The following is a 14,044-nucleotide window of genomic DNA, read 5'->3' as shown; positions in this document are numbered from 1 at the left end:
TAATAGCAGCATTAATTTTCATCATTTTGCATTCCGGCAGTCTGTGACAAGGAGACAGGAGCTGCATGCGTTCAGGCGGCCAGACTGCAGAGCGGAGGGAGTAGGGCGCAGGGGAGGGAGAGGGGAGAGCTGGGGGAAGGGGGGCGGGTATCGTTTGCCTGCAGCCCTGCCCTGGGAGATCAGGTGCCGGGGGACAGGTCAGAAGTAAGGAATAAGAGTTCCACGGTTTTTGATGGAGGTCATTCCAGCAGGACAATGCACTTGAAGTTTATCAAAAGCAAACCGGGAACGTTGAGAAGGAAAACTGGACAGTAGTGACAAAGGCCATGAATTCCAGTCCGAGGCTAGGACTTAGACATGGTTCCAATGGCAGTTTTTAACCATCTCATGTTTGCGTTCTCGTCGGACTCTATCTCAGGGCCTCTCTTTCTAAATGGCTTCTTTCCAAGGAAAGGATCAAAATGGAACCTATCAGAATAAATGAGTCCCACATGCCACACGGCCGTGCCCATCCCTAGTGGGGGTGGGAGCTGGGTGGAGGGGAGGCTGGAGGTCCACTGGCAAATTCCTCTGCAAAAGGGGAGGTACCACAGCAATACACCTGCTAAAGGGGAGAGTGGGGAGGAAACCAGCAGCCTGAGGGTGGAGGGAGGGAATGGAGGCAGGAGAGGAAAGCAATCTGAAGAAACGCCCCTTCTAGGGAGGCTGGGTAAGCACAGAAAAATGCCCCGCTTTTGTTTGGCCTTCCCAGTGGCCGGGAACCTGCAGATAAAAGGCCAGCCTTTCCCCCTAGAAGGGCTACAGGGCGGCACTTTTGTTTGTGAACCTCACACACCCTGGGGTGGGGATTCCTTTGCTGTTGCCGTGACCAACCCCGTCACACTGGGTTACAAGTCCTGCCCTGGCCCGCCCTCCTCCTGCTGCCTTCAAATGGCCCAGATTTTTTGCTTTTGCTTTTCAGGAGGGCGAGAACTTTGTTTTTTTGAGGTTTCTACGCAGATGATCTAATTTTGAAGTGCATTTCCCTCAGTTGCCCAGCAAATCTCCATGAAGGTACATGAAGAATATTTTATTTTTGTATTCAGGGCTTTTCAGAGAAGTTCCTTGTTTTATTTAAAAGCTGTGTTGGGGGGGGGGGGGGGGATTAGCGAAGCATAAAAATAACTGCTTAACAAATGCTGCAAAATGAGGACTAGAGTAGGTGGCCCCCAGGGTGGGGTGGGGTGGGGGAAGAATGTTCTTGGACTTAAATATTTTCCTAGCTATCTTTCACAGAAGCTAATAAGTAACCAAAAAAATTTCAGAAAGAAAAAGAAAAAGGAAAATCTTTTTAGAAGTGCTCTGTGGTCTGACCCTTCTTCAAATCGAATTTTATTGCTAATGTTGGGTGACCAGTCATTACCCTACTCAAAATCTCATCAGTGGACTGAAAAAAAAAAAAAAAGAATCAAGCCAACTAGACCACGCCTGGTTTTCTGCTCAACTTCAGAAACGTTCCAGTTCCTTAAGTGACCAGGTGATGACATTAGAATTGAGGCCACCTCAACCAGCGCATCTCCCCACCCCCATCATGGTCCCTCCATTCCTCTGTTCTAGAACGAAAGCCCCATGGGACAGACTTTCTCTCAAAGTGTTCATGATGGCTAGCCCCGTCCCTGGCATACCAGAGGTGCTCAACACATCTGAAGAGGAGAAGCGGGATTATTTGTACATCAGATGAACCCAAGTCCTAAGATAAACATAATTCAGCATCCCGGAAGACTTGAGGAGAAAAACAGCTGTGTTATTTTTAAAAGGATATTAACTCGTATTTCGTTTTTCTCGCTGTGTGTCAGATCCCTTTCTTCCCACCATCAAGTTGGTAGTGTGGGCTGAGCCTATTTTCCTAAGGGCTGCACAAGGTCATATTCCAGCAAGAACCAGATGTTGTTTTCAAAGATACTATATACCCAACGTAGCAAAATATCCTTGCAAAGACACACGAAGGAAAAGGAAATATTTCTCGAGATTAGATGCTCCGGGCTGGCTGGCAGCTGCTAGGAGTTCTCTGGATGGGAGAGATTTCCCAGGCTTCTCCCAGAAGCCTGGGGGCAGGTCACTGGGGATGGTTCCAGGCAGACTCCATGGGTGGCCTAGGGAAGGTGCCCACATAGAAGGCAGGATGACCCCTCGGGATAGGCAGCAAAAACTGACTGAAACATGGCCTTCCACTTCTAACGCTTGGACTCTTAAGGTTCCCCTGGACACAGGTATAGAAGGGGGGGTGGGGCGGGTGGGGGGGCAAGGAAATCAAACACTGAGGTCAGGGTCACGCAAGAGGGCCTAAAATTCGGGTATAAAAACAGCCTTCTTGCTTCGGTCGAGTTTGCGAATGGAGAGCCACTCCGCGTGTAATATTTTAAAGCAAGCATGGGGCGCCTGGGTGGCGCAGTCGGTTAAGCGTCCGACTTCAGCCAGGTCACGATCTCGCGGTCTGTGAGTTCGAGCCCCGCGTCGGGCTCTGGGCTGATGGCTCAGAGCCTGGAGCCTGTTTCCGATTCTGTGTCTCCCTCTCTCTCTGCCCCTCCCCCGTTCATGCTCTGTCTCTCTCTGTCCCAAAAATAAAAAAAATAAAAAAAAAAATAAAAAAAAAAAAAAAAAAAAAATTAAAGCAAGCGCGAATGTGCTTCACGTGACTTTATAAAAGGAAACTCCTACTTCAAAGAAACCTGTTCCTTTCGGCGAGGACCCCTACCCCACCCAACTGTAAGCGTGAGGACGGCAGAAATGGTTTTGCCCGTGATGTCTCCCCAGGGCCCGCGTGTTGCTTCATTTAGAGAAGGCGGTAAACCGTTGCTGAATGAATAAACATATTTATAACCGCCTCTTCCGTTTGGGATGATTCAGGAGAGAATCCAGATACTCTGAAAAGGATGCAAAATAGACATACACGCTCGGTACCGGACTACAGTCCACTTTAAAAATACGATTTCCTTTAGGCAGATTAGCATCATCAGCATGTAAAACTCTTGATGAGGACACAGGATCTATCTCCTTGGGCTACGGTAACAGGATACGACAGACTCACAGGTGAGTGGCTCACACAACAAGGGTGTACTTTCTCGCAGTCCTGGAGGCTGGAGGGCTGAGGTCAGGGAGCCCACGCTGTAGGGAAGGACGTTCACACCTGAGCCCGGCTTATGGACAGTCGCCTGCTCCCTGGACCCTCATGTGGCTTTTCCTCTATGCTCTTCTTAAAGGGCCCTTCATCCCATCCTGAGGGCCCTACACTCCTGGCCTCATTTAACCCTAATTACCTGGCCAAAGCGTCCCCTCCAAATATCCCATTAAAGGTTAGGGTTTCAGTTTATGGTGTTGGGGGCTGGGGACACACAGGCAGAGCTGGGCGCATTCAGTTCACGACGTGAGTAGATTGCACACCCACTCACCCTTTCTCAGTCAGTTGCAGCCAGCCCAGGATCCTTCGCCCAATAAAACAAGAGCTCCGTGGCTTTTATGCGTTGATTTGTTCTTTCCAGCCATTCTGTATCCCAATGGCTTTACAGAAGTGTATCTTCGGGATACCTTTTCTTTTTTCCATTTTTACTCTCCAACTAAGAAGATAATCTGAGAAGCTTTATGGCCCAGCACATGTCAGTACGAGGCGAGACAGATGTTCGTTATGTATTAGTATAGACATCACTTTCTTCTGAACAACAAACCACAAAACAGGGCAGCGTGGAGAAAGTAATACGTGCACCTTGAACAGGCAGCAGAGGGAAGATTAAGACACGGAATCAGGGAGAGAGAGAATATTAAAAGTAACAGAAAACCAAGTTGAAAAGGGCAGGAAGGCTGCTCACTGCTCTGACTGGGGAAGGCGGGTGGGGGGTCCCATGCCATAACCAAAAGGCAAGGGCACCACCTGAAAACACCGGTATGGCCCCACCATGCACACCAGGCCAGGTATGTGTCATCACCCTTGCTCATCGTCTCTGACAAAACCAAGTGTGGGTATTATCAGTGGTAGGATCTGCCGCCCGCTTTCACCACAACTCTTCCATGGTCTTTCCATCAGCCCACACGTTGACTTTGCCTGTCTTCAGCCCTTCTGCCATTTAAACTTGGTTTTCTTAGTCTGGTGCAATCAGACCACAGGCGAAGAAAACGCGAAGGGGCTTACAAAATAGGTCTTCCCTCAGGGGCGCCTGGGTGGCTCAGTTGGTTGAGTGTCTGACTATGCTTCAGGTCATGATCTCCTGGTTTGTGAGTTCAAGCCCTGCATCGGGCTCTCTGCTGTCAGCGCAGAGCCTGCTTCGGATCCTCTGTCCCCTCTCTGCCCCTCCCCTGCTCGCATGCTCTCAAAAATGAGTAAACATTAAGAACTATGTCTTCCCGGGGCACCTGGGTGGCTCGGTCGGTTAAGCATCCGGCTTCGGCTCAGGTCACGATCTCGCGGTCCGTGGGTTCGAGCCCCGTGTCGGGCTCTGTGCTGACAGCTCAGAGCCTGGAGCCTGTTTCAGATTCTGTGTCTCCCTCTCTCTCTGCCACTCCCCTGCTCACTCGCTCTCTTCTCTCTCAAAAATAAATAAACATTAAAAAAAAAATACATCTTCCCCCATCACCCCCCCATCTACCCCAATCCAAGCCTCTCGTCACTCTAGAGTTACAGTAATAGTTTCCACATCAGTGGCCTTCCTGTCCCTGGTGTCTGTGAATACATCCTTTATACCACCTCAGGACTAATCTAATTAAAACACCACATCTATCTGTCCATTTACCATTCAAGGATTTTTTTCTATAATAAAAAAAGAACGGAAGAACGAAAGAAATAAAGAACAAAAGAGAAAGAAAGAAAGAAAGAAAGAAAGAAAGAAAGAAAGAAAGAAAGAAAGAAAGAAAGAAAGAAAGAAAAAAGAAAACAGCAGGGGGAGGGGCAGGAGGGAGAGAGAATCCTTTTATTTTTTTTAAGTTTATTTATCTATTTTGAGAGAGAGTGAGAGGGCATGTGAGCAAGCACATGGGAGGGGCAAGAGAGAGAGAGAATCCCAAGCACGCTCTGCCCTGTCAGTGTCGAGCCCTATGCGGAGCTTGAACCCATGAATCTCGAGATTATGACGTAAGCCCAAGTCAGACACTTAACCAACTGAGCCACCCAGGAGCCCCAGGGATAGAGAGAATCGCAAGAGAACTCCCCACTTAGGGCAGAGCTTGATGTGGGGTGCAATCCCATGACCCGAACCGAAGTCAAGAGTCAGACATTCAATGGACTGAGCCAGCCAGACTCCCTCAAGGAGTTTTAATAATACTAACTGCTCCTCTAAGAAACACTTTATATCCTTTGGACTAACTTTCAAATTCCTGCTTCCATTCAGTCAACATATTTTAATTGAATGGTCACTAGGTTCCAGATGCAGTTTTAGGCGCTGGAGACTCCGTGAGGAAAAGGGACAACGTACCTACCGCCCCATTTCGTGGAGTTTTAGATACGTTAGCCACATCATCACGGAGGTGGAAACCGACAATAAACCCATAACTACTTCTGAGCTTTTGTTCATTTTTTTTCTTCCCACCTCCCTTTTAATACTTTCAAATCCATCGATATCCTGGGAGCCCCGGGACATGGCAGACATTCTAGCAGGGTGTGGGAAAGCGAGCGACGTGGTCTCTGCCCCCACGGAGCGAGCGGCCGTTCACAGGGACTCCTTGCCCCCAACAGGACTCGCCTGCCAGGACCAAAACAAGTGTGAATCTTCTGGCTTATGCACTTCGTTCCTTTTTCTTACTGGGTTTACTGCTCATTTTAGTAAGCAGGGTCACCTCTCAGTGTCATCGCTTCACTAGAGGAGAGAAGCCTTGGCCCACAACAGTATATGGACACAGCCAGGCTTATTTCCAGCTCCCTCCAGCACCTAAACCAGCGTCGTCTGGCATATGGTGTGTGGTCAACAGATATTTGTGGAACAGAGGAGGAAATGGATGAATGCATTGCCATTCTCAAATGGTACCACTCTAAATGTGTAACTATGGGGGGAAAAAATGCAATCATGTAATTAGGTATGGGAAACCATCCTAACACTAGATATCATGAATAAATACCAGACACAGTGGAAGACAAATTTTATACTGTTTCTGTTCCCAGGAACTTTGGGGCTTTATTTGATAATGCCTATACGTCATGATGACAGCTCATATTTAAGGCATTCTTACTAAACACTAGCTACTGTTCTAAGCATATTATCTGCATGATCTGATCCTTACGACTGTCCCGATGTAGGTATTGTTGTACCCATTTTACAGAAGAGAATGCGGAGGCGCAGAGCAATGTGCTGAATCCCAGATCAGTTACTAATTAGAACCACCTGTATTGAAGCTGCTTCAATGGCAGGGGACCACAGCCATAACCATTGGTCCCTCCTTTAGCCCCAAATCACTTCTCAAACGTAGGATATGTTAGCACTTGATAGGCTGAATGAATCAGACTGCCTGCTTTAAAAGATATCCCTCCCTCGTGAGGAAGACGAGATTTTTGTTCAATGAAAAGTAGGCTAATGAAGTCATGACTGCAGAGGTCTGAGAGCCCAGGCTACAAGACACATCAGCCACCACCTGAGAGGTCAGAAGGCTCTGGAAGAAAAGCCACATTTAGGGGCGCCTGGGTGGCTCACTCAGGTGGTAGTCCGACTCTTGATTTTGTTAATTCAAGCCCCACGTAGGGCTCCGCACTAACAGTGTGGAGCCTGCTTGGAATTCTTTCTCCTTCTCTCTGTGCCCCTCTGCTCACGCTATCTCGGCCTCTCTCAAAAAAACAAGTGTTTTGGTTTTTTTTTTCCTAATGTTGGTTTATTTTTGGAAGAGCTAGACCGAGTGCAAGCAGGGGAGGGGCAGAGAGAGAAAGAGACAGAGAATCCAAAGCAGGATCCGAGCTCAGAGCTTTGAGCTGTCAGCCCAGAGCCTGATGCGGGGCTCGAATTCATGAACCATGAGATCGTGACCCGAGCCAAAGTCAGATGCTTAACCAACTGAGCCACTCAGGCACCCCTAAAAAAAAAAAAAGAAAGAAAGAAAGAAAACTTAAAAAAATTTTTGAAAAGCCGTATTTAGGCTGCATTGGGGGAGGCAGAGAGAGTATAGCACATCGCGCAGTTGACCGGGGGTTAGACCTCCTAGGCCACGGGGACAGCATTTGCAAAGGCCAGCAGCCACAGGAGCATGGACATTTTAGAAATTTTAGAAGATGTGCTACTTGTTTCGTATGGCTTGAGCAGAGACATCCATGTGCAGGGATTAACCTATAACGAAAGGCAATGTTTACCACACGGACATCTTTGTAGGTCATGGGAAGGATGGGGACTTTGTCTTGATGGGCTTTACACAGGAGAGGGATGTTGCCAGAGATGCCTGGTGGGAGGTGGATGGGAAGAATGGAACTCCCAAAGCCAGCGAGCACTGAGAAGGACGCCCAGGTGAACAGGGCACACCAGACGTAGGCTTGGGAAGAGAAGCTATGAATAAACTCATTAAGAAGGATGAATCCTCCGACCCACGGACCCAATTAAATGTCTGGCCAAAAAGGCAGGCAGAAGAGCCCTGAAACCTTGTTTGAATTCTGAGTGTTTGAACGAGCGAGCATTCTTTCCGTCATTGGAAAGTACCTTCTTGGGGGTGCCGAAAGGAATTCAAGGCCATTTTTGAAGGGTTATTGTCTACATGCTGATGGCCTTTAGACAGGTATGCAGACTCCATCTGGAGTTTTTACAGGCGACTCTTGAAATCGAGATCCAGATTTGACGTCATCAGCATCTAGGCGGTCGTTTGTGGGTTTAGCATTGGCCCCTGTGCAGAGAATACGAAGAACTTCAAAGCAGTGGCAGAGCATCAGGAGAAGCTCAGAGTGTTTCTGAGACCGGGGCCCCACGTGATGAGACAGATCATATCCTCACAAAGCCAACCCCGGTGGGGACAGAGGTGGATGCAACACAGAGATGTGGAGAACGCTCGAGGAGTGGGACACGGCATGGTACGTGAGAGGGAACGGCAGTGAACTTGAGTGCAGACAATCAAGAAGCATGAAGTCACACGTTGGCAGACATCTTTCGGGTCTTAAATAGGAGGCTTCTCTCCCCCTTGAGATTTAGTCAGAACCTGCATTCGATTATGAAGTTTATTGAATTCCAAGTCAGAACAGGTATCAGACCCGTTATCCGAGCCTCCCAAGAGAGTTAAGTCATTTGTCCTAGAACGAAAGCTAGTCTATGTGGCAAACCGGATGCGGATTCTCACCATGCGGTCACGTCTGCTCACTGCCAGAGAGGACCCAGGCCAGCAGACAGGTTCCCAAAGGCCCCAGGCAAGGCATTAAGGATTTGAAGGATTTAACCACTGTCCAAGGTCTGGCCCTCAGCTTTACAAGCATCTACTCGGGGGCAGAAGCACATTTTCCAAGCTCATTAAACTAATATAAAGCAAGAATGCCAATTTAATAATTTCAGAGAAATAAAAGTACCACACACACTCAACATGCCCAGCACATTCTGCCCCTACAGTGAAGCTATAGGAAAAACCAAGTCATGATCAGGGACCCCTTCTTTGAGATCCCGAGACTTGCTGCACGGGGACCTGAGAGTATTGCATGGAGCTTGTTCTAGGTCATAAGTCAACTCACTCATTAGCTGGAAGAATTTACCACCGCAGAAACCAGAATCCTGGCAGACCCACCAAGAGGAAGCCAGACTCCAGTCGGAATGTTCTTTGGGAGCAGACTCAGAACCAAGGGGTTAAGAGAATTGGGGATTTTAACAGCATCTGGCAAGGAGGCACCAAGATGCCCACTCACAGAAGAGAGCGTTTCTGGCATCGGGACCACAACATGGGAGGCCACTTGGCTAATAAATTCACTTTTATCAGCAGGACCCCTCCCCGTGGAAGGGTCTCTTCCCTAGAGGGAGGCTATCAATACATGCTTGTGAGACTGTCAGAGTCCGTCACAGACCTCTGTCGTCCATCAGTCAGAGCTGGTTGTCTAACAAACACTTTCCTCCAGTTATGGAAAGGAGTCTAACCGGGGTTAGAGGGGTCCAGGCCCAGAAGCCATGTGGGTTCTTTGGACGGTCATTCTGCACATCCACACTGGGCTTTATCTGAATGTTCAACTATAAGGCCACCACTGAAGTGTATTTCCTTCCCTTTTAAGGGAAGGTGGTGGGGTGGGGGGGGGGGGGGGTGGTATCCTTACTGTATCCTTTGGGACTTAAGGAACTCTGTGCAGGAATTGAGACTCAGCCTCCCAGGCTGAATCCCAGCCTGTGTTCTTCCCTCTGCCGTCGCTCATTTGCTCCACCAACTGGCTCAAAGGTTTTACACAATTGGATCTTCCACCTCTCCCGGTCTCTGGCTCTGGAGGGTTCTCTGAGCAGGGGGGGCTGTAGGATTACGGGGAAGGGAACTAAAAGGAGATTCTACTCCTAAGGACTTAGTTTTAGATCTGCATCCTTAAGTTCTGATTTAGATTTGAACCCAGCTGCTGGCGTTTGTGAATCTTAAGTTGCATTAAAAGTAGACATGACATTCAAAGAGTGAGGAGTAGCTAGTCTTTCTGTCTCTCTTCCTGCCCTCCCCCAACCCCAGTGATTTTTGGAGTGGGATCTCTGGACCAGCAGCAGGATCACCCAGGAACTCGCTAGAAATGCAGAGTCTCCCCCCTCTCCCCCTCAATCAGACGCCAGCACCGGCTTTAACAAGGCAAGAAGCCCTCCGCGGCATTCTGTGCACCCTTGCATTTGAAAACCGGTGCTCTGGCCTTTGCACACTTTACTAACCATTAACATTTTAATAAGACTAAAATGAGGGCAGTTATAGTAAATTGGCTCGGAGATGAAGTGGTTATCTTTGTATCAATTAGGTCATAGTTGGTTAAGAATTTAACCAAGATAATCTGCCTGTTTTCACTTAGCTAAGGAATCCCTGACCCACAGTATCTTAGAATAGCCTAGAGAAGAAGTCAGCTGACACTATTTGGAAAGGCTCAGAACCTTTTGATAGGCAGAGGAGGTCAATGGGCTTAAAAGAAACCTGGCTAGATTGATCAAAAGAGATCATTTAATGTCCTCTGGTGCCACTTTTCAACATCCTTTCTCTCAAACCCTTAAGTAAATACATTGATCTCCATAGCTTTATGTAAAAGTCAAGCTCCAAGTAAATGCTACAAGGTTTCCTTTTCTCAGTGACAATTGCACACTTCACAGATAGGAAGACAAAAGGTCCTCAGAAAGTAAAAAAATGTGAATGACATAAAAAGGAGTAATTTAATATCATGTTAACTCATTCTATATGATACAAGGTAATGCTGCCTCATGGCAAAGACACGGTGCAAAGTACTCCCATATGATTTCAGAACCATTAATAGGAGAATTCCATATTTTATAACATCAACAAACCAGATGAACCTCATCCACTTAAAGTAGAGAACAGTGAAAAGAACAAATGTCTTGTGAAGAGTGGAAATGAGAACAACGTGTGTGAGGTTAAACAGTGGAAATAAGTTGCGGATGCGATGCATGAAATAATTCTTTCTGCAATGCCATTTCTGCATTGAGTTTATAAGCATGTCAGGGTGTGCAATCCAGGCATATTTCAAAAAAAGAAATACCAATCCATACGACGGGTGGAGAAAGTTGCCGCATATAAAGCACCATAAAAGACTCATTAAAACGAACTTTGAAACGCCTCTCTGACCAGAGTATCCGTATGGAAGATGCGCCTGGAACGTATTTAGACCTGCTCGAGCTTTTATCATTTTTCCCAACTGTCTGACCTAAAGAGGTGGAGAAAGGAGCTTAAAAACAAAAGAAAGCTAATAACGAAATTTTAAATTGCTACCACAAACAGTAAATGTGCTTTGGTTTACCTAGGCTGGTTTCTCATGTTCTGGATGTTTATCATCTAGATAGGTATTGTATTAGATGCTGTGTTAAAGAGACCGCCCTGATTTGCACATGTGCGCACACACACACACACACACACACACAGTTTCTGAAACAAGGGGCCATGGTGTAGAGCATTCTTAGGTACTCCATCATACAGAGAAAATGTAAGAACTTCATAAAAGTGCAACAAGTCTAAGATCTGTCTGATAGCATGACAAATTAAGGAACTATTGGCTCAGGAAGGTAAAGGGACTTCTTCAAGGTCACAGAGCCAGGGATGGTTAGATCCAGGACTTGGCACTCAACCTAGTGAACTTAAATTTTTTTTTAATGTTTATTTATTTTTGAGAGAGAGATAGAGACAGAGCACAAGCAGGGGAGAGGCAGAGAGAGAGGGAGACACAGAATCTGAAACAGGCTCCAGGCTCTGAACTGTCAGCACAGAGCCCGACACGGGGCTCGAACTCACAACCTGTGAGATCGTGACATGAGCTGAAGCCGGACGCTCAACCGACTGAGCCACCCAGGCGCCCCTCAACCTAGTGAATTTATGGAGAAACCCGTGCTATCCCCTTCAAAGTGGCCACTTAGGACAGCGCTAATGGGACAGCTGGGGATGGGTTCCCTGCAGGCTGGCCTCCTGGAGAGCCCCAGGCAGGTCAATCGAGACCAGCAGTAGGCATTCAGTCAGGTCCAGGGCTGAGCCAGCAGCTCAAACCAGTTTCTGCCACAAGTCCTACACTCAAGTCCTCTGGTTGTACCAGTGGAAGGACTGGAACATCCCCCATTATCTCCTATAACATTGGGGTCTCTCTTCCAGCATCCCTGTGCCAAGGTCTCATGTTGGCCATGCTAGGTACCTGGGCACTGGCCTAGAATGCATTGGAGTCCCACCCCGTCCATTACCCCAGTCTCACTCCCTGACTGTTGAGAAAGGAAAAAAAAAAACCCCTCCCCAGATCCCACCCCCCAGTAGGTCTGGCAAGTGGGACGCATGCACATTCACACATGGGGCTTCATGACTCGATCATCCCTGTCCTACTGCCATTACTAAAAGCTCTACCATATTTGAATTTCCCTTTTGAGTCATCCCCTAAGCCTTTCTTTGGAATACTATCAGTAATGGACAATCTTCACGCTTTGGGTTTTATTTCTGGAAGGGGGGAAAAAAAGACCACGCTTGTTCAGAGCCAAGTTTTGTGAATAAAGGGGAGTAATGGAGCTGTGTGATGCTAGTTGGTTGAACTAAGTGATGTACTCTGGAAGAACTACGTGGATTATGTTGTTTGGTTCATAAATGGACTCTGAAAGCTATTCTAAGATCAGATCTGAGTAACAGCCGGCATCAAATTCTAAATCTTCTAAAGAAGGGTATTTGAAGGACAGTCTTCATCTGCACGGGGAAGTTTTGAAATGCTTAGGACTCAATAGATTCTATCCACATTGCAGAGACGGAACACCTATTAACTATTTCCTACCTAGGAGAAGCTCCACACACCCATCTGCTTCACAGAAAAATGTGGCCCCTTGAAACATTAAACCAGTACTCCCTATGGAATCATATGATATCTCCATGCACCATGAGATACAGCAGAAATATCGCTTTTACCAAGAGTTAGATACCCAAGGTTTGGGACAAGTCTAAGTAACGCTTTCTGAATCGGTGCTTCCATAGATCCAAGCACGAACACGTGACAACCCAGTCGATGTTTAAGAATTTCCCATCCTCTATTTAAGCTACACCTCACACAGAGGTTGGTAGAGCCAGCTGGGCAACCCGTTGCCTCCCAATTGCTAAGAGAACATGCCAACCTGCTGTCTCACACAGATCCCGAAGTCCCTAAGTCCGAGCCCCAGAAAGCAGATGAGGCAGCTTCACCCCCAGCTGCCACCAAGTTCTCCATTGCATTTTACCTTCTCTGGTTTTCTAGGAATCTGAACCCGGAGGAGCTGGTGAGAAGAGAATCAAAGGGTACCAAGGTCAATTAAAATCGAGTTTAAAATATTAAAAGTCACATGAACCGGAAATGGTACCAACAGAAGTGGCTAAGTATCAGACCTCGACCACTCAATATTAACTCAATATTAACATCCCCTTTCTGAGGAAAAGGATTCCAGTGGAGAAAACTCTATGGACTCCGCCTCCATATCCTCCGAGGCCCTAAACTATTCGATAGGCAACGTTGCCTTCCTCAGGCTGGTCTTCTAGTCTCTTCGCTTCTGTTTACTTCAGCCTTCCAGCTTTATTGTGCAGATTTCAAAACCACTTATCATTTAGCTTGCAGTGGAAGTCCTTCTCCTTGGTCTTTAATGATACCCCTTTATTCGTATAGATTACATAGGACTTATCTGGTTATAAACCTAATAGTTTTAGTCCAACACTAATGTTACTGCTACTTCTTATACTCACCCAGCAAATGATAGGCATCTATGTGGATCCAGAAGGGAAGCCAAAATACAATTCTGACATTATTGTCGAAGTAGAAAGGAAATTTACATTTAGAACAAGCAACTACCACTCTCCACTCCCAAAGAAGTAATATAAATCCTAGAATAGGCTTTACTCTTCTATGCACAGACTTCAAAGAATTTACACTCAAATACCCTTTTTAACTAAAAGAATCAACTTTTGACCAAACCAACCTTAGAGCAAAGGATTTTTCTTTGTTGGTTTTCTGCATATAAAAGGGTCTATTTTTTCATAAGCTTTTAATTTCGTGCAGGATTCATCTTAAAGATTCACTCAGGCGTCATTGTGATATTGAAGACTGGGTGCTCTCCATCTTTATTTCTACTTGGTCATCCTTCAAGTTTATTATTATTTTTTTTAATGTTTATTTTTGAGACAGAGAGAGACAGAGAGAATGAATGGGGGAGGGTCAGAGAGAGAGGGAGACACAGAATCCGAAGCAGGTTCCAGGCTCCGAGCTGTCAGCACAGAGCCCGACGCGGGGATCGAACTCACGGGCCGTGAGATCACGACCTGAGCTGAAGTCGGACGCTCAACCGACGGAGCCACCCAGGCGCCCCATCCTTCAAGTTTATAATAACCATTTCCAAAGGGATTCCTGTTTTAAACCCGTACACTCCTAGGATTATTTAGGAAACCCAAGAATTTACATTTTTAAAGATTATCCTGA

At 46.8% G+C, this 14,044-nt stretch overlaps 1 long non-coding RNA gene across 1 annotated transcript; it reads left to right on the top strand.

Moving 5' to 3' along the window:
- Positions 1 to 681: 681 nt before the first annotated feature.
- On the top strand, positions 682 to 1,808 carry LOC131495261 (uncharacterized). The gene is made up of 2 exons (XR_009253869.1): positions 682 to 1,053; positions 1,597 to 1,808. It is a non-coding gene; the product is annotated as an uncharacterized LOC131495261 (long non-coding RNA).
- Positions 1,809 to 14,044: the final 12,236 nt, after the last annotated feature.

The sequence above is a fragment of the Neofelis nebulosa genome, chromosome 1 (assembly GCF_028018385.1).
Source record: "Neofelis nebulosa isolate mNeoNeb1 chromosome 1, mNeoNeb1.pri, whole genome shotgun sequence".
NCBI classification, from domain to species: Eukaryota; Metazoa; Chordata; class Mammalia; order Carnivora; family Felidae; genus Neofelis; species Neofelis nebulosa.
Note: the sequence above shows the minus strand (reverse complement) of the source record. Positions and strands in the feature narration are given on the sequence as shown.